We start from the raw sequence: 19,865 nt of genomic DNA, 5'->3' as shown, positions 1-19,865 counted from the left end.
CTAGGGAACAGAGTGGAGATGTGCTGCTACGGAACAGAGTGGAGAGGTGATGAGATGTGCTGCTAGGGAACAGAGTGGAGATGTGCTGAGATGTGCTGCTCGGGAACAGAGTGGAGATGTGCTGCTAGGATACAGAGTGGAGATGTGCTGAGATGTGCTGCTAGGGGACAGAGTGGAGAGGTGATGAGATGTGCTGCTTGGGGACCGAGTGGAGAGGTGATGAGATGTGCTGCTACGGAACAGAGTGGAGATGTGCTGCTGGGGAACAGAGTGGAGAGGTGCTGAGATGTGCTGCTTGGGGACAGAGTGGAGAGGTGCTGAGATGTGCTGCTAGGGAACAGAGCGGAGATGTGCTGCGAGGTAACAGAGTGGAGATGTGCTGCTTGGGAACAGAGTGGAGAGGTGCTGAGATGTGCTGCTTGGAGACAGAGTGTAGATGTGCTGCTAGGGAACAGAGTGGAGATGTGCTGCTAGGGACCAGAGTGGAGATGTGCTGCTAGGGAACAGAGTGGAGATGTGCTGCTAGGGAACAGAGTGGAGAGGTGATGAGATGTGCTGCAAGGGAACAGAGTGGAGAGGTGCTGAGATGTGTTGCTTGGAGACAGAGTGGAGATGTGCTGCTAGGGAACAGAGTGGAGATGTGCTGCTAGGATACAGATTGGAGAGGTGAAGAGATGTGCTGCTTGGGGACAGAGTGGAGAGGTGATGAGATGTGCTGCTAGGGAACAGAGTGGAGATGTGCTGAGATGTGCTGCTAGGGTACAGAGTGGAGATGTTCTGCTAGGGAACAGAGTGGAGATGTGCTGCTAGAGAACAGAGTGGAGAGGTGACAGATGTGCTGCTAGGGAACAGAGTGGAGAGGTGCTGAGATGTGCTGCTTGGAACAGAGTGGAGATGTGCTGCTAGGATACAGATTGGAGAGGTGATGAGATGTGCTGCTTGGAGACAGAGTGTAGATGTGCTGCTAGGGAACAGAGTGAAGATGTGCTGCTAGGGAACAGAGTGGAGATGATCTGCTAGGGAACAGAGTGGAGATGTGCTCCTAGGGAACAGAGTGGAGATGTGCTGCTACGGAACAGAGTGGAGAGGTGATGAGATGTGCTGCTAGGGAACAGAGTGGAGATGTGCTGAGATGTGCTGCTCGGGAACAGAGTGGAGATGTGCTGCTAGGGAACTGAGTGGAGATGTGCTGAGATGTGCTGCTAGGGGACAGAGTGGAGAGGTGATGAGATGTGCTGCTTGGGGACCGAGTGGAGAGGTGATGAGATGTGCTGCTACGGAACAGAGTGGAGATGTGCTGCTGGGGAACAGAGTGGAGAGGTGCTGAGATGTGCTGCTTGGGGACAGAGTGGAGAGGTGCTGAGATGTGCTGCTCGGGAACAGAGTGGAGAGGTGCTGAGATGTGCTGCTTTAGGACAGAGTGGAGATGTGCTGCTTGGGAACAGAGTGGAGATGTGATGAGATGTGCTGCTTGGGGACAGAGTGGAGAGGTGATGAGATGTGCTGCTTGGAAACAGAGTGGAGAGGTGATGAGATGTGAAATGATACTTTAGATGTCTGGTAGACAGCTGTCCATAAAGTGGAGCGTGTTTGTGTGTAGGAGAATGCAAGTGTGAATGTCGGCGAACATGTGTGCGAGTGTGAGATGGAGAGGAAGAGTTCATAGATTTTGGACATGTTGTTGGGACTTTGGGGAGATGTGAGGACAGTTGATCCACTATATATATATATATATATTTTTTTTTCTCTCTCTCTCTCTCTCTCTCTCTCTCTCTCTCTCTCTCTCTCTCTCTCTCTCTCTCTCTCTCTCTCTCTCTCTCTCTCTCTATCTCTATCTCTCTCTCTCTCTTTCTTATTTTCTATGTTAATCCAGACGGATGTACATGTGCAAGCCCACACTTCATGTGCAAGCCCACACTTCATTTGCAAGCCCACACTTCATTTGCAAGCCTACACTTCATTTGCAAGCCCACACTTCATGCGCAAGCCCACACCTCATTTGCAAGCCCACACTTCATGTGCAAGCCCACACTTCATGTGCAAGCCCACACTTCATGTGCAAGCCCACACTTCATTTGCAAGCCCACACTTCATTTGCAAGCCCACACTTCATTTGCAAGCCCACACTTCATTTGCAAGCCCACACTTCATGTGCAAGCCCACACTTCATGTGCAAGCCCACACTTCATGTGCAAGCCCACACTTCATTTGCAAGCCCACACTTCATTTGCAAGCCCACACTTCATTTGCAAGCCCACACTTAATTTGCAAGCCCACACTTCATGTGCAAGCCCACACTTCATGTGCAAGCCCACACTTCATGTGCAAGCCCACACTTCATGTGCAAGCCCACACTTCATGTGCAAGCCCACACTTCATTTGCAAGCCCACACTTCATTTGCAAGCCCACACTTCATTTGCAAGCCCACACTTCATTTGCAAGCCCACACTTCATTTGCAAGCCCACACTTCATTTGCAAACCCTAAAAGTGTATGTCAGGGGGCACGGCGGTAGTAGATTCAAATGTTAAGAACACTATCATTTTCATTTTCATAACCATACTGAGCGTAAGAGTGTCTCTGTGTGTGTAAATACGTGTGTATGAGCGTTCTTGTATGCATGCGTGCGTGTGTGTGTATCCATGTGTGTGTGTGTGTGTGTGTGTGTGTGTGTGTGTGTGTGTGTCTATGTGTGCATGCTTCTATGCATGGGTGTTTGTGTATCCATGTGTGTGTATGTATGCATGCTTGTGTGCATGAGTGTGAGTGTGTACATGTCATTAAAGTACTAAAATAAATATGACCATATAGGCAAACCCATCTAGTATTTTTTCAAACCAGAATGGAAGCGCCTGCTACTACAATATCCTCCCCAGAAGAAGCCTCACTGCTCTGCATCTCTGTAGATGATACGAGATGCCACATCAGCACAGTGCAACCCATCCTTAAACACATTAGCATTTTTATTATTTTGAGAGTTTCTTCAAACGTTTGCATTATTGTGGATTTATGACGAGCTCTCTGCCTGATAGTCCATCACCTTCACTTATAAAGAAGTCTCTCCATTACTCTGACAAGTAGAGGAATATGCTGAAAGTAATTAGATAGCAAAATCCTGATTCTAGAAAGTTTTTAATAAATCACTTTGTTTATGATGGAAGTCTTCGTCACTGACGAGAGCTAGAGGGTTGTTCATGCTACGCAAAATAAGAGAAGACGATCTGATTTTAGGATAGATTTAGTTACTGTTTTAGAACAGGGTGTTCTTGTAATACTCTATATCTGTACGTCCATCAGGAAGCCCAATTCTGATATTTTGCCCAATTTATTGGTCTTTTCACCAATCAAATCAGATCTTTTGCCAATAATTGGGCTGTCTGTGTAAACACAGCCTATGAGTTACGGAAGTGATTGGTCTCTTTTCAAGAAATGTTTTGTCATATTCATTTGTAAATAACTGTCATGACTTCTGCCGAAGTCGAAGCCTCTCCTTGTTCGGGCGGTGCTCGGCGGTCGACGTCAACGGCCTTCTAGCCATCATTGATCCATTTTTAATTTTCCATTGGTTTTGTCTTGTCTTCCTACACACCTGGTTTCAATCCCATTCATTACCTGTTGTGTATTTAACCCTCTGTTTCCCCTCATGTCTTTGTCAGAGATTGTTTGTATATTGTTGTATATATTTTTGTATTGGTGCGCGTTGGGGTCCTCGTACCCATTTTTGTTATTTGTTACATTTAGTGTTTGGAGTATGTTTTGTTCATTGTTATTAAATACTCCATTACACTCAGTTTGACTCTCCTGCGCCTGACTTCCCTGCCACCGATACACACGACTCTGACAACAACTGGATTTTAGAGCTCAGTCCTGGGAGCCCAATATTGGAAGATATGTAGAGTGCATTCGGGAAGTATTCAGGCCCCTTGACTTTAGCATTTTGTTATGTTACAGCCTCATTCAGACATTGATTAAAATGTCCCTTAATGACAAAACAAAAACAAGTGTGTATAATTTTTAATATTTTTTAAATAAAATCATAAATTCATACGTATTCAAGCACCTTCGGCAGCGATTACAGCCTTGAGTCTTCTTGGGTCTTCTTGGGTCTTCTTGAGTCTTTTTGGGTCTTCTTGACTCTTCTTGGGTCTTCTTGGGTCTTCTTGGTTCTTCTTGGGTCTTCTTGAGTCTTTTTGGGTCTTCTTGACTCTTCTTGGGTCTTCTTGGGTCTTCTTGGTTCTTCTTGGGTCTTCTTGGGTCTTCTTGGTTCTTCTTGGTTCTTCTTGGGTATTCTTGGGTCTTCTTGGGTATTCTTGGGTCTTCTTGAGGCTTCTTGGGTCTTCTTGGTTCTTCTTGGGTCTTCTTGGGTCTTCTTGGGTAGGAAGCTACAAGCTTGGCACACCTGTATTTGGGGAGTTTCTCACATTCTTCTCTGAAGATCCTCTGAAACTCTGTCAGGTTGGATGGGGAGTGTCACTTCGATCGGGTTCAAGTTTTGGGCTCTGGCTGGGCCATTCAGAGACTTGTCCCGAAGCCACTCCTGCGTTGTCTTTGCTGTGTACTGAGACTTGTTACACTGTTGGAAGGTGAACCTTCGCTCCTGTCTGAGGTGCTTAGCGCACTGAAGAAGGTTTTCATCAAGGATCTCTCTGTACTTTGATCCGTTCATCTTTCTCTCGATCCTGACTAGTTTCCTATACCCTGTTGCTGAAAAACATCCCCATGGCATGATGCTGCCACCACCATGCTTCACCGTAGGGATGCCAGGTTACCGCCAGACTTGACAAGTTCAATATTGGTTTCATCAGACCAGAGAATCTTGTTTCTAATGACTAACAGGTGTTGTATGTAGCCTTGCTAGTATTTTTTCAAATGTATTTTTTTTTTGGCACCATTGGTTAGATCCTGTAAGCATTTCACTGTAAGGTTTACAACTGTTGTATTCGGCACACGTGACAAATAAACTTTGATTTGATTAATGGTCTGAGAGTCCTTTAGGTGGCTTTTGGCAAACTCCAAGTGGGCTTTCATGTGCCTTTTACTGAGGAGTAGCTTCTGTCTGGCCACTTTATCATAAATTCCTGATTGGTGGAGTACTGCAGAGATGGTTGTCCTTCTGGAAGGTTATCTTATCTCCACAGAGGAACTATGGAGCCCTGTCAGAGTGACCACCGGGTTGTTGGTCACCGCACTGACCAAGTACCTTCTCCCCTGATTGCTCTGTTTGGCCAAGAGTCTTGGTGGTTCCAAACTCCTTTAATTTAAGAATGATGGAGGCCAATGTGGTCTTGGGGACCTTCAATGCTGCAGAAATGTTTTGGTACCCTTCCCCAGATCTGTGGCTCGACAAAATTTTGTCTTGGTACTCTACGAACAATTCCTTCGACCTCATGGCTTGGTTTCTGCTCTGACATGCACTGTCAACTGTGTGACCTCATATAGACAGGTGTGTGCCTTTCAAAATCATGTCCAATCAATTGAATTTACCACACGTAGACTCCAATCAAGTTGTAGAAACATTTTAAGTATGATATATGGAAACAGGATGCACCTTAGCTCAATTCTCATGTGAATACTTTTGTAAATACGATATTTCTAATAACTTGTTTTTACTTTTGTCATGATGGGGTATTGTGATGTCATGATGGGGTATTGTGATGTCATTATGGTGTATTGTCTGGAGATTGATGAGGAAAAAAATCATATTTAATCCATTTTAGATTACGGCTGTAACGTAACACATTGTGGAAAGAGTCAAGGGGTCTGAAAACTTTCCGAATACACTAAATTCAGTTGTTAATGTTTGTAGTCAAACATTTTAGTCACACATTTTTTTTCAGAGCTCTGTCCTAGGAACCCGTCATGCATGGAAGTATTGTGCATATTACCTTGCCTCTCTAAAACAATACATTAAAACCTCAACCATTTAAACAATCCCCTTTATTTGTCCTCACATAAACAACTGCCAGTTGCCTTATGTGAGGCAGAATGCCACCATTGTACTCAAATTAAGTTTGGGAGCATGTACTGCACTGCTCTGAATGCTATAGTATCACCCCAAAATTCGAATTATCTCGTTTTCTCTGAACGCAAAACTTATGTTTTTGATGAATTCTCTGGGAAATGAATCAAGCCAAGTTTTATTAAAAGGGATTTGAATATTCAAATTAACGCATGACTGATCTTTTGTTTAAGCCTCTTGTTGTCACCAGCTTAAGAGGCTGAAAACTTTTTCCATATTTTGGGAGAATTTCTACAGTAGAATTTGTAACACCGGAGGGAATTTTAATCACGTTTTATTGACATTGACTCATTTCCATTTCCCTCCGAAACCAAGTCTGTGTTTGACATTCTGAACAGACTTCAATGTGTTTTATAGCTATTAATAAGCTACGTTTTCACAACAAAACCGACAAAACAGGAAGTTTAATCACATCACTGTTTACTGAGATGTAATTGGCTATATTCAGTAAAATAAAAAATATTCTGATATTGCAAGACTTTACTTTTTAGAGGGAAAGTAAATAACTGTTCCAAGCTTAATTTGATTTCACTAATACCATTGTCATCACAGAGCAGTGGACACATCTGAACTGAAACGGTGTCTCCCTGCTCGATGGCACGGAGAACTTGGTGGTTATTTTATAAACGCGATCAGCTTCCCAATAAATGTGAATGTTCTTAGATGTACAAGGAATGCTGAAGTGCCATTAACACTGTTTGACAGCTTGAGAAATCTGGAATTGTTAATTCACAAATACAAAATTATTTGCTTCGTAACAATTGCAATTGCTCCCGTGTAGAATCAGATGTGCAAGGAGCGAATGGAACACGTGGAAGACCCATTCCAGCATCAGGGATCAGAATAATAACAGGATGACTCCTTGGAGGAGAGCGATCAAACAGGAGATGGATTGTTTTTGCATGACAGAGCAGGTTCAGTGATGTCGAACAAGTGAAATGTGGTGATTCACATAAAGGACGAGTTGCCCTCTGTGTGAGGCGCGTTAAACACACCAAGTAATAGTGGCAGACATGAGCATTAATTAAGGTTGAAGTCTTTTGGTTCCAATCCCCCGTTTGTTGATGGGGAATCGTTATACTTCACAGCCTGTGAGCCTTTCATGAGAGTTCAGGGACACAACAAATTGATTGATGGATAGCTATTTACATGTTTTGTAAAAATTCATGTTTTTCGTGTGTTTTCTTCCCTTATTTTAGTCAGATTTAGAATAATGGAATGGAGAAAATTGTGAAGCAGAATTCTTGTTGCATTACATAGTGGAATGATCAGCTGGCTGGTCGTAACGGTCTAGTCAGTATCAGTATCATGGTGTGAACAACTGTTTGGTAGTGGAGGTCTAGACAGTATCAGTATCATGGTGAGAACAGCTGGCTGGTAGTGGAGGTCTAGACAGTATCATGGTGAGAACAGCTGGCTGGTAGTAGAGGTCTAGACAGTATCATGGTGAGAACAGCTGGCTGGTAGTGGAGGTCTAGACAGTATCAGTATCATGGTGAGAACAGCTGGCTGGTAGTGGAGGTCTAGACAGTATCAGTATCATGGTGAGAACAGCTGGCTGGTAGTGGAGGTCTAGACAGTATCAGTATCATGGTGAGAACAGCTGGCTGGCTGTGGAGGTCTAGTCAGTATCAGTATCATGGTGAGAACAGCTGGCTGGTAGTGGAGGTCTAGTCAGTATCAGTATCATGGTGTGAACAGCTGGCTGGTAGTAGAGGTCTAGACAGTATCAGTATCATGGTGAGAACAGCTGGCTGGTAGTGGAGGTCTAGACAGTATCAGTATCATGGTGAGAACAGCTGGCTGATAGTGGAGGTCTAGACAGTATCAGTATCATGGTGAGAACAGCTGGCTGGTAGTAGAGGTCTAGTCAGTATCAGTATCATGGTGAGAACAGCTGGCTGGTAGTGGAGGTCTAGTCAGTATCAGTATCATGGTGAGAACAGCTGGCTGATAGTGGAGGTCTAGTCAGTATCAGTATCATGGTGAGAACAGCTGGCTGGTAGTGGAGGTCTAGTCAGTATCAGTATCATGGTGAGAACAGCTGGCTGGTAGTGGAGGTCTAGACAGTATCAGTATCATGGTGAGAACAGCTGGCTGGTAGTGGAGGTCTAGACAGTATCAGTATCATGGTGTGAACAGCTGGCTGGTAGTGGAGGTCTATCATGGTGTGAACAGTATCAGTATCATGGTGTGAACAGCTGGCTGGTAGTGGAGGTCTAGACAGTATCAGTATCATGGTGAGAACAGCTGGCTGGTAGTGGAGGTCTAGACAGTATCAGTATCATGGTGAGAACAGCTGGCTGGTAGTAGAGGTCTAGACAGTATCAGTATCATGGTGAGAACAGCTGGCTGGTAGTGGAGGTCTAGACAGTATCAGTATCATGGTGAGAACAGCTGGCTGGTAGTAGAGGTCTAGACAGTATCAGTATCATGGTGAGAACAGCTGGCTGGTCGTAGATGGTCTAGACAGTATCAGTATCATGGTGTGAACAGCTGGCTGGTAGTGGAGGTCTAGACAGTATCAGTATCATGGTGAGAACAGCTGGCTGGTAGTGGAGGTCTAGACAGTATCAGTATCATGGTGTGAACAGCTGGCTGGTAGTAGAGGTCTAGACAGTATCAGTATCATGGTGAGAACAGCTGGCTGTAGAGGTGGAGGTCTAGTGTGAACAGCTGGCTGTATCATATCAGTATCATGGTGAGAACAGCTGGCTGGTCGTAGTGGTCTAGACAGTATCAGTATCATGGTGAGAACAGCTGGCTGGTCGTAGTGGTCTAGACAGTATCAGTATCATGGTGTGAACAGCTGGCTGGTAGTGGAGGTCTAGACAGTATCATGGTGAGAACAGCTGGCTGGTAGTGGAGGTCTAGACAGTATCAGTATCATGGTGTGAACAGCTGGCTGGTCATAGAGGTTTAGTCAGTATCAGTATCATGGTGTGAACAGCTGGCTGGTAGTGGAGGTCTAGACAGTATCATGATCATGGTTTGAACAGCTGGCTGGTCGTAGAGGTCTAGACAGTATCAGTATCATCGTGTGAACAGCTGGATGGTAGTGGAGGTCTAGTCAGTATCAGTATCATGGTGAGTACAGCTGGCTGATAGTGGCGGTCTAGACAGTATCAGTATCATGGTGAGAACAGCTGGCTGATAGTGGAGGTCTAGACAGTATCAGTATCATGGTGTGAACAGCTGGCTGGTCGTAGAGGTTTAGTCAGTATCAGTATCATGGTGTGAACAGCTGGCTGGTAGTGGAGGTCTAGACAGTATCATGATCATGGTTTGAACAGCTGGCTGGTCGTAGAGGTCTAGTCAGTATCAGTATCATGGTGTGCACAGCTGGCTGGTAGTAGTGGTCTAGACAGTATCAGTATCATGGTGTGAACAGCTGGCTGGTAGTGGAGGTCTAGACAGTATCATGATCATGGTGTGAACAGCTGGCTGGTAGTGGAGGTCTAGACAGTATCATGTATCATGAGAACAGCTGGCTGGCCTGCTCAGCCTCCCTATCCAGCTGGCTGGTAGTGGTCTAGACAGTATCAGTATCATGGTGAGAACAGCTGGCTGGTAGTCAAAACAGTATCAGCTGCAGCTGGCTGGTAGGCCCCATGGTGAGAACAGCTGGTGGAACAGCTGGCTGGCTGGTAGTGGTAATCAGTATCAGTATCATGGTGAGAACAGCTGGCTGAAAGGTCTTCATGGTGAAACACTGGCTGGTAGTATCTAGGTATCAGTATCATGGTGTGAACAGCTGGCTGGTCGTAGGTCTAGACAGTATCATCATGGTGTGAACAGCTGAACAAGATTTAGAACAGCTGGCTGGCTGTTCCACTGGTTGTCAGCTGGCTGTAGTGGAGGTCTAGACCAGTATCATGGTGTGAACAGCTGGCTGGTATAAGACAGTATCATGGTAAACAGCTGGCTGGTAGTATCATGGTGTGAACAGCTGGCTGGTAATGGAGGTCTAGACAGTATCAGTATCATGGTGTGAACAGCTGGCTGATAGTGGAGGTCTAGACAGTATCAGTATCATGGTGTGAACAGCTGGCTGGTAGTGGAGGTCTAGACAGTATCAGTATCATGGTGTGAACAGCTGGCTGGTAGTGGAGGTCTAGACAGTATCATGGTGTGAACAGCTGGCTGGTAGTAGTGGTCTAGACAGTATCAGTATCATGGTGAGAACAGCTGGCTGGTCGTAGTGGTCTAGACAGTATCAGTATCATGGTGTGAACAGCTGGCTGGTAGTAGAGGTCTAGACAGTATCAGTATCATGGTGAGAACAGCTGGCTGGTCGTAGTGGTCTAGACAGTATCATGGTGTGAACAGCTGGCTGGTAGTGGAGGTCTAGACAGTATCAGTATCATGGTGAGAACAGCTGGCTGGTAGTAGAGGTCTAGACAGTATCAGTATCATGGTGAGAACAGCTGGCTGGTAGTGGAGGTCTAGACAGTATCAGTATCATGGTGAGAACAGCTGGCTGGTAGTAGAGGTCTAGACAGTATCAGTATCATGGTGTGAACAGCTGGCTGGTAGTGGAGGTCTAGACAGTATCAGTATCATGGTGAGAACAGCTGGCTGGTAGTAGTGGTCTAGACAGTATCAGTATCATGGTGAGAACAGCTGGCTGGTCGTAGTGGTCTAGACAGTATCAGTATCATGGTGAGAACAGCTGGCTGGTAGTGGAGGTCTAGACAGTATCAGTATCATGGTGAGAACAGCTGGCTGGTCGTAGTGGTCTAGACAGTATCAGTATCATGGTGAGAACAGCTGGCTGGTCGTAGTGGTCTAGACAGTATCAGTATCATGGTGTGAACAGCTGGCTGGTAGTGGAGGTCTAGTCAGTATCAGTATCATGGTGAGAACAGCTGGCTGGTAGTGGAGGTCTAGACAGTATCAGTATCATGGTGAGAACAGCTGGCTGGTAGTGCAGGTCTAGACAGTATCAGTATCATGGTGAGAACAGCTGGCTGGTAGTGGAGGTCTAGACAGTATCAGTATCATGGTGAGAACAGCTGGCTGGTAGTGGAGGTCTAGACAGTATCAGTATCATGGTGAGAACAGCTGGCTGGTAGTGGAGGTCTAGACAGTATCAGTATCATGGTGTGAACAGCTGGCTGGTAGTGGAGGTCTAGACAGTATCAGTATCATGGTGAGAACAGCTGGCTGGTAGTGGAGGTCTAGACAGTATCAGTATCATGGTGAGAACAGCTGGCTGGTAGTGGAGGTCTAGACAGTATCAGTATCATGGTGTGAACAGCTGGCTGGTAGTGGAGGTCTAGACAGTATCAGTATCATGGTGAGAACAGCTGGCTGGTAGTGGAGGTCTAGACAGTATCAGTATCATGGTGAGAACAGCTGGCTGGTAGTGGAGGTCTAGACAGTATCAGTATCATGGTGAGAACAGCTGGCTGGTCGTAGAGGTCTAGACAGTATCAGTATCATGGTGTGAACAGCTGGCTGGTAGTGGAGGTCTAGTCAGTATCATGGTGTGAACAGCTGGCTGATAGTGGAGGTCTAGACAGTATCAGTATCATGGTGAGAACAGCTGGCTGGTAGTGGAGGTCTCGACAGTATCAGTATCATGGTGAGAACAGCTGGCTGGTAGTAGAGGTCTAGACAGTATCAGTATCATGGTGTGAACAGCTGGCTGGTAGTGGAGGTCTAGTCAGTATCATGGTGTGAACAGCTGGCTGGTCGTAGTGGTCTAGACAGTATCAGTATCATGGTGTGAACAGCTGGCTGATAGTGGAGGTCTAGACAGTATCAGTATCATGGTGTGAACAGCTGGCTGGTAGTGGAGGTCTAGACAGTATCAGTATCATGGTGAGAACAGCTGGCTGGTAGTGAGTCTAGACAGTATCAGTATCATGGTGAGAACAGCTGGCTGGTAGTGGAGGTCTAGACAGTATCAGTATCATGGTGGTGAACAGCTGGCTGGTAGTGGAGGTCTGACAGTATCAGTATCATGGTGAGAACAGCTGGCTGGTAGTGGAGGTCTAGACAGTATCAGTATCATGGTGAGAACAGCTGGCTGGTAGTAGAGGTCTAGACAGTATCAGTATCATGGTGTGAACAGCTGGCTGGTAGTGGAGGTCTAGACAGTATCAGTATCATGGTGAGAACAGCTGGCTGACAGCTGGCTGACAGTATCAGTATCATGGTGAGAACAGCTGGCTGGTAGTAGAGGTCTAGACAGTATCAGTATCATGGTGTGAACAGCTGGCTGGTAGTGGAGGTCTAGACAGTATCAGTATCATGGTGAGAACAGCTGGCTGGTAGTGGAGGTCTAGACAGTATCAGTATCATGGTGTGAACAGCTGGCTGGTAGTGGAGGTCTAGAGTATCAGTATCATGGTGTGAACAGCTGGCTGGTAGTGGAGGTCTAGAACAGCTGGCTGGTAGTGGAGGTCTAGACAGTATCAGTATCATGGTGAGAACAGCTGGCTGGTAGTGGAGGTCTAGACAGTATCAGTATCATGGTGAGAACAGCTGGCTGGTAGTGGAGGTCTAGACAGTATCAGTATCATGGTGAGAACAGCTGGCTGGTAGTGGAGGTCTAGACAGTATCAGTATCATGGTGAGAACAGCTGGCTGGTAGTGGAGGTCTAGACAGTATCAGTATCATGGTGAGAACAGCTGGCTGGTAGTGGAGGTCTAGACAGTATCAGTATCATGGTGAGAACAGCTGGCTGGTAGTGGAGGTCTAGACAGTATCATGGTGAGAACAGCTGGCTGGTAGTGGAGGTCTAGACAGTATCAGTATCATGGTGAGAACAGCTGGCTGGTAGTGCAGGTCTAGACAGTATCATGGTGAGAACAGCTGGCTGGTATGGTGTCTAGAACAGCATGGCTGGCTGGCTAGTGGAGGTCTAGACAGTATCAGTATCATGGTGAGAACAGCTGGCTCATGGTCTAGAGGTGTGAACAGCTGGCTGGTAGTGGAGGTCTAGACAGTATCAGTATCATGGTGAGAACAGCTGGCTGGTAGTGGAGGTCTAGACAGTATCAGTATCATGGTGAGAACAGCTGGCTGGTAGTGGAGGTCTAGACAGTATCAGTATCATGGTGTGAACAGCTGGCTGGTAGTGGAGGTCTAGTATCAGTATCATGGTGAGAACAGCTGGCTGGTAGTGGAGGTCTAGACAGTATCAGTATCATGGTGTGAACAGCTGGCTGGTAGTGGAGGTCTAGACAGTATCAGTATCATGGTGAGAACAGCTGGCTGGTAGTAGAGGTCTAGACAGTATCAGTATCATGGTGAGAACAGCTGGCTGGTAGTGGAGGTCTTGACAGTATCAGTATCATGGTGTGAACAGCTGGCTGGTAGTAGAGGTCTAGACAGTATCAGTATCATGGTGAGAACAGCTGGCTGGTAGTAGAGGTCTAGACAGTATCAGTATCATGGTGAGAACAGCTGGCTGGTATCTAGTATCAGTATCATGGTGAGAACAGCTGGCTGGTAGTGGAGGTCTAGACAGTATCAGTATCATGGTGTGAACAGCTGGCTGGTAGTGGAGGTCTAGACAGTATCATGGTGTGAACAGCTGGCTGGTAGTGGAGGTCTAGACAGTATCAGTATCATGGTGAGAACAGCTGGCTGGTAGTGGAGGTCTGGTAGTATCAGTATCATGGTGAGAACAGCTGGCTGGTAGTGGAGGTCTAGACAGTATCAGTATCATGGTGAGAACAGCTGGCTGGTAGTGGAGGTCTAGACAGTATCAGTATCATGGTGAGAACAGCTGGCTGGTAGTGGAGGTCTAGAGTATCAGTATCATGGTGAGAACAGCTGGCTGGTAGTGGAGGTCTAGACAGTATCAGTATCATGGTGAGAACAGCTGGCTGGTAGTGGAGGTCTAGACAGTGGTGAGGTGAGAACAGCTGGCTGGTCGTAGAGGTCTAGTCAGTATCAGTATCATGGTGTGAACAGCTGGCTGGTAGTAGAGGTCTAGACAGTATCAGTATCATGGTGTGAACAGCTGGCTGGTAGTGGAGGTCTAGACAGTATCAGTATCATGGTGTGAACAGCTGGCTGGTAGTAGAGGTCTAGACAGTATCAGTATCATGGTGAGAACAGCTGGCTGGTAGTGGAGGTCTAGACAGTATCAGTCATGGTGAGAACAGCTATCAGTATCATGGTGAGAACAGCTGGCTGGTAGTGGAGGTCTAGACAGTATCAGTATCATGGTGTGAACAGCTGGCTGGTAGTGGAGGTCTAGACAGTATCAGTATCATGGTGAGAACAGCTGGCTGGTAGTGGAGGTCTAGACAGTATCAGTATCATGGTGAGAACAGCTGGCTGGTAGTGGAGGTCTAGACAGTATCAGTATCATGGTGTGAACAGCTGGCTGGTAGTGGAGGTCTAGACAGTATCAGTATCATGGTGAGAACAGCTGGCTGGTAGTGGAGGTCTAGACAGTATCAGTATCATGGTGAGAACAGCTGGCTGGTAGTGGAGGTCTAGACAGTATCAGTATCATGGTGAGAACAGCTGGCTGGTAGTGGAGGTCTAGACAGTATCATGGTGAGAACAGCTGGCTGGTAGTGGAGGTCTAGACAGTATCAGTATCATGGTGAGAACAGCTGGCTGGTAGTGGAGGTCTAGACAGTATCAGTATCATGGTGTGAACAGCTGGCTGGTAGTGGAGGTCTAGACAGTATCAGTATCATGGTGTGAACAGCTGGCTGGTAGTGGAGGTCTAGACAGTATCAGTATCATGGTGAGAACAGCTGGCTGGTGGAGGTCTAGACAGTATCATGGTCTAGTCAGTATCAGTATCATGGTGAGAACAGCTGGCTGGTAGTGGAGGTCTAGACAGTATCAGTATCATGGTGTGAACAGCTGGCTGGTAGTGTAGAGGTCTAGACAGTATCAGTATCATGGTGAGAACAGCTGGCTGGTCGTGGAGGTCTAGACAGTATCAGTATCATGGTGAGAACAGCTGGCTGGTAGTAGAGGTCTAGACAGTATCAGTATCATGGAACAGCTGGCTGAACAGCTGGCTGGTGGCTGGTAGTGGAGGTCTAGACAGTATCAGTATCATGGTGAGAACAGCTGGCTGGTAGTGGAGGTCTAGACAGTATCAGTATCATGGTGAGAACAGCTGGCTGGTAGTGGAGGTCTAGACAGTATCAGTATCATGGTGTGAACAGCTGGCTGGTAGTAGAGGTCTAGACAGTATCAGTATCATGGTGTGAACAGCTGGCTGGTAGTGGAGGTCTAGACAGTATCAGTATCATGGTGAGAACAGCTGGCTGGTAGTGGAGGTCTAGACAGTATCAGTATCATGGTGTGAACAGCTGGCTGGTAGTAGAGGTCTAGACAGTATCAGTATCATGGTGAGAACAGCTGGCTGGTAGTAGAGGTCTAGACAGTATCAGTATCATGGTGTGAACAGCTGGCTGGTAGTAGAGGTCTAGACAGTATCAGTATCATGGTGTGAACAGCTGGCTGGTAGTAGAGGTCTAGACAGTATCAGTATCATGGTGTGAACAGCTGGCTGGTGTGGCTGACAGTATCAGTATCATGGTGTGAACAGCTGGCTGGTCTGGAGGTCTAGACAGTATCAGTATCATGGTGTGAACAGCTGGCTGATAGTGGAGGTCTAGACAGTATCAGTATCATGGTGAGAACAGCTGGCTGGTCGTAACGGTCTAGTCAGTATCAGTATCATGGTGTGAACAGCTGGCTGGTAGTGGAGGTCTAGACAGTATCAGTATCATGGTGAGAACAGCTGGCTGGTAGTGGAGGTCTAGACAGTATCAGTATCATGGTGAGAACAGCTGGCTGGTAGTGGAGGTCTAGACAGTATCATGGTGAGAACAGCTGGCTGGTAGTGGAGGTCTAGACAGTATCAGTATCATGGTGTGAACAGCTGGCTGGTAGTGGAGGTCTAGACAGTATCAGTATCATGGTGAGAACAGCTGGCTGGTAGTGGAGGTCTAGACAGTATCAGTATCATGGTGGCTGAAGTATCAGTGGCTGGTAGTGGAGGTCTAGTAGTATCATGGTGAGAACAGCTGGCTGGTAGTGGAGGTCTAGAGGTATCATGGTGAGAACAGCTGGCTGGTAGTAGAGGTCTAGACAGTATCAGTATCATGGTGAGAACAGCTGGCTGGTAGTGGAGGTCTAGACAGTATCAGTATCATGGTGTGAACAGCTGGCTGGTAGTAGTGGTCTAGACAGTATCAGTATCATGGTGAGAACAGCTGGCTGGTCGTAGACAGTCATGGTGAGACAGTATCAGTATCATGGTGTGAACAGCTGGCTGGTAGTGGAGGTCTAGACAGTATCAGTATCATGGTGTGAACAGCTGGCTGGTAGTAGAGGTCTAGACAGTATCAGTATCATGGTGTGAACAGCTGGCTGGTAGTAGAGGTCTAGACAGTATCAGTATCATGGTGAGAACAGCTGGCTGGGTGTGAGTGGCTGGTAGTGGGTCTAGACAGTATCAGTATCATGGTGAGAACAGCTGGCTGGTAGGGGAGGTCTAGACAGTATCAGTATCATGGTGAGTACAGCTGGCTGGTAGTAGAGGTCTAGTCAGTATCATGGTGTGAAGAGCTGGGCAGAAGTAGAGGTCTAGACTAGAGGTCGACCGATTTTGATTTTTCAACGCCGATACCGATACCGATTATTGCAGGACCAAAAAAGCCGATACCTATTAATCGGCCGATTACATTTTTTTTGTAATAATGACAATTACAACAATACTGAATGAACACTTATTTTAACTTAATATAATACATCAATAAAATCAATTTAGCCTCAAGTAAATAATGAAACATGTTCAATTTGGTTTAAATACTGCAAAAACAAAGTGTTGGAGAAGAAAGTAAGAGTGCAATATGTGCAATTAAGCCAACGTTTCAGTTCCTTGCTCAGAACATGAGAACATATGAAAGCTGGTGGTTCCTTTTAACATGAGTCTTCAATATTCCCAGGTAAGAAGTTTTAGGTTGTAGTTATTATAGGACTATTAGATGTGATTTCATTATTCCGTCACATTTTGTCCTATTTAGGAACACACAACACCCAAAAATATCTTTATGCGCTTCGATTCTACACTTCTAGTCATCCACATGAACTATTCCTAATCATGCACATGAACTATTCCTAATCATGCACATGAAGTATTCCTAATCATCCACATGAAGTATTCTAATCATGAAGTATTCCTAATCATGCACATGAAGTATTCTAATCATGCACATGAAGTATTCCTAATCATGCACATGAAGTATTCTAATCATGCACATGAAGTATTCCTAATCATGCACATGAAGTATTCCTAATCATGCACATGAAGTATTTCTAATCATCCAGGTAAACTTTTTGTCCCAGGACTTCTATAAATGCTCTCTGTTTGACATGAAAGGCTATTTATTTGTTTTTGCCCTGCACCAAAATCTAAATGACAATGTTTACAGTCCTATAATGTTTACAGTCCTATAATGTCTACAGGCCTATAATGTTTACAGTCCTATAATGTCTACAGGCCTATAATGTTTACAGTCCTATAATGTCTACAGGCCTATAATGTTTACAGTCCTATAATGTTTACAGTCCTATAATGTTTACAGTCCTATAATGTTTACAGTCCTATAATGTTTACAGACCTATAATGTCTACAGGCCTATAATGTCTACAGTCCTATAATGTTTACAGTCCTATAATGTTTACAGTCCTATAATGTTTACAGTCCTATAATGTCTACAGTCCTATAATGTTTACAGTCCTATAATGTTTACAGTCCTATAATATTTACAGTCCTATAATATCTACAGGCCTATAATGTTTACAGTCCTATAATGTCTACAGGCCTATAATGTTTACAGTCCTATAATGTTTACAGTCCTATAATGTTTACAGTCCTATAATGTTTACAGACCTATAATGTCTACAGGCCTATAATGTCTACAGTCCTATAATGTTTACAGGCCTATAATGTCTACAGTCCTATAATGTTTACAGTCCTATAATGTTTACAGGCCTATAATGTCTACAGTCCTATAATGTTTACAGGCCTATAATGTCTACAGGCCTATAATGTTTACAGTCCTATAATGTCTACAGGCCTATAATGTTTACAGTCCTATAATGTCTACAGGCCTATAATGTCTACAGTCCTATAATGTTTACAGGCCTATAATGTCTACAGTCCTATAATGTTTACAGTCCTATAATGTTTACAGGCCTATAATGTCTACAGTCCTATAATGTTTACAGACCTATAATGTCTACAGGCCTATAATGTTTACAGTCCTATAATGTTTACAGTCCTATAATGTCTACAGTCCTATAATGTTTACAGTCCTATAATGTCTACAGTCCTATAATGTTTACAGTCCTATAATGTCTACAGTCCTATAATGTCTACAGGCCTATAATGTTTACAGTCCTATAATGTTTACAGTCCTATACTGTCTACAGTCCTATAATGTTTACAGGCCTATAATGTTTACAGTCTATAATGTTTACAGGCCTATAATGTCTAGTTCAGTCAGTCTATAATGTTTACAGTCCTATAATGTTTACAGTCCTATAATGTCTACAGGCCTATAATGTTTACAGTTCTATAATGTCTACAGGCCTATAATGTTTACAGTCTTATAATGTCTACAGGCCTATAATGTTTACAGTCCTATAATGTTTACAGTCCTATAATGTTTACAGTCCTATAATGTTTACAGTCCTATAATGTTTACAGACCTATAATGTCTACAGGCCTATAATGTCTACAGTCCTATAATGTTTACAGTCCTATAATGTTTACAGTCCTATAATGTTTACAGTCCTATAATGTTTACAGTCCTATAATGTTTACAGTCCTATAATGTTTACAATCCTATAATGTCTACAGTCCTATAATGTTTACAGTCCTATAATGTTTACAGTCCTATAATATTTACAGTCCTATAATATCTACAGGCCTATAATGTTTACAGTCCTATAATGTCTACAGGCCTATAATGTTTACAGTCCTATAATGTTTACAGTCCTATAATGTTTACAGTCCTATAATGTTTACAGACCTATAATGTCTACAGGCCTATAATGTCTACAGTCCTATAATGTTTACAGGCCTATAATGTCTACAGTCCTATAATGTTTACAGTCCTATAATGTTTACAGGCCTATAATGTCTACAGTCCTATAATGTTTACAGGCCTATAATGTCTACAGGCCTATAATGTTTACAGTCCTATAATGTCTACAGGCCTATAATGTTTACAGTCCTATAATGTCTACAGGCCTATAATGTCTACAGTCCTATAATGTTTACAGGCCTATAATGTCTATGTCTACAGTCCTATAATGTTTACAGTCCTATAATGTTTACAGGCCTATAATGTCTACAGTCCTATAATGTTTACAGGCCTATAATGTCTACAGTCCTATAATGTTTACAGTCCTATAATGTCTACAGTCCTATAATGTCTACAGTCCTATAATGTTTACAGTCCTATAATGTCTACAGTCCTATAATGTTTACAGTCCTATAATGTCTACAGTCCTATAATGTCTACAGGCCTATAATGTTTACAGTCCTATAATGTTTACAGTCCTATACTGTCTACAGTCCTATAATGTTTACAGGCCTATAATGTCTACGGGCCTATAATGTCTACAGTCCTATAATGTCTACAGGCCTATAATGTCTACAGTCCTATAATGTTTACAGTCCTATAATGTCTACAGTCCTATAATGTTTACAGTCCTATAATGTCTACAGGCCTATAATGTCTACAGGCCTATAATGTTTACAGTCCTATAATGTTTACAGTCCTATAATGTTTACAGTCCTATAATGTTTACAGTCCTATAATGTTTACAGTCCTATAA

At 44.4% G+C, this 19,865-nt stretch overlaps 1 long non-coding RNA gene across 4 annotated transcripts; it reads left to right on the top strand.

Annotated features, from left to right (window-relative positions):
- The first annotated feature begins 10,164 nt into the window (after window positions 1-10,164).
- LOC127931442 (uncharacterized) lies at window positions 10,165-15,850 on the top strand. 4 transcript variants are annotated; one of them, XR_008141163.1, is made up of 3 exons: window positions 10,165-10,174; window positions 13,208-13,305; window positions 15,819-15,850. It is a non-coding gene; the product is annotated as an uncharacterized LOC127931442 (long non-coding RNA). The 4 variants fall into 4 exon arrangements; XR_008141165.1 differs by lacking the exon at window positions 15,819-15,850 and adding an exon at window positions 14,527-14,558; XR_008141162.1 differs by lacking the exon at window positions 10,165-10,174 and adding an exon at window positions 10,600-10,609.
- The last annotated feature ends 4,015 nt before the right edge of the window (window positions 15,851-19,865 follow it).

The sequence above is a fragment of the Oncorhynchus keta genome, chromosome 8, assembly GCF_023373465.1.
Source record: "Oncorhynchus keta strain PuntledgeMale-10-30-2019 chromosome 8, Oket_V2, whole genome shotgun sequence".
Lineage (NCBI taxonomy): Eukaryota > Metazoa > Chordata > Actinopteri > Salmoniformes > Salmonidae > Oncorhynchus > Oncorhynchus keta.
This window is presented reverse-complemented; position numbering and strand designations above follow the sequence as displayed.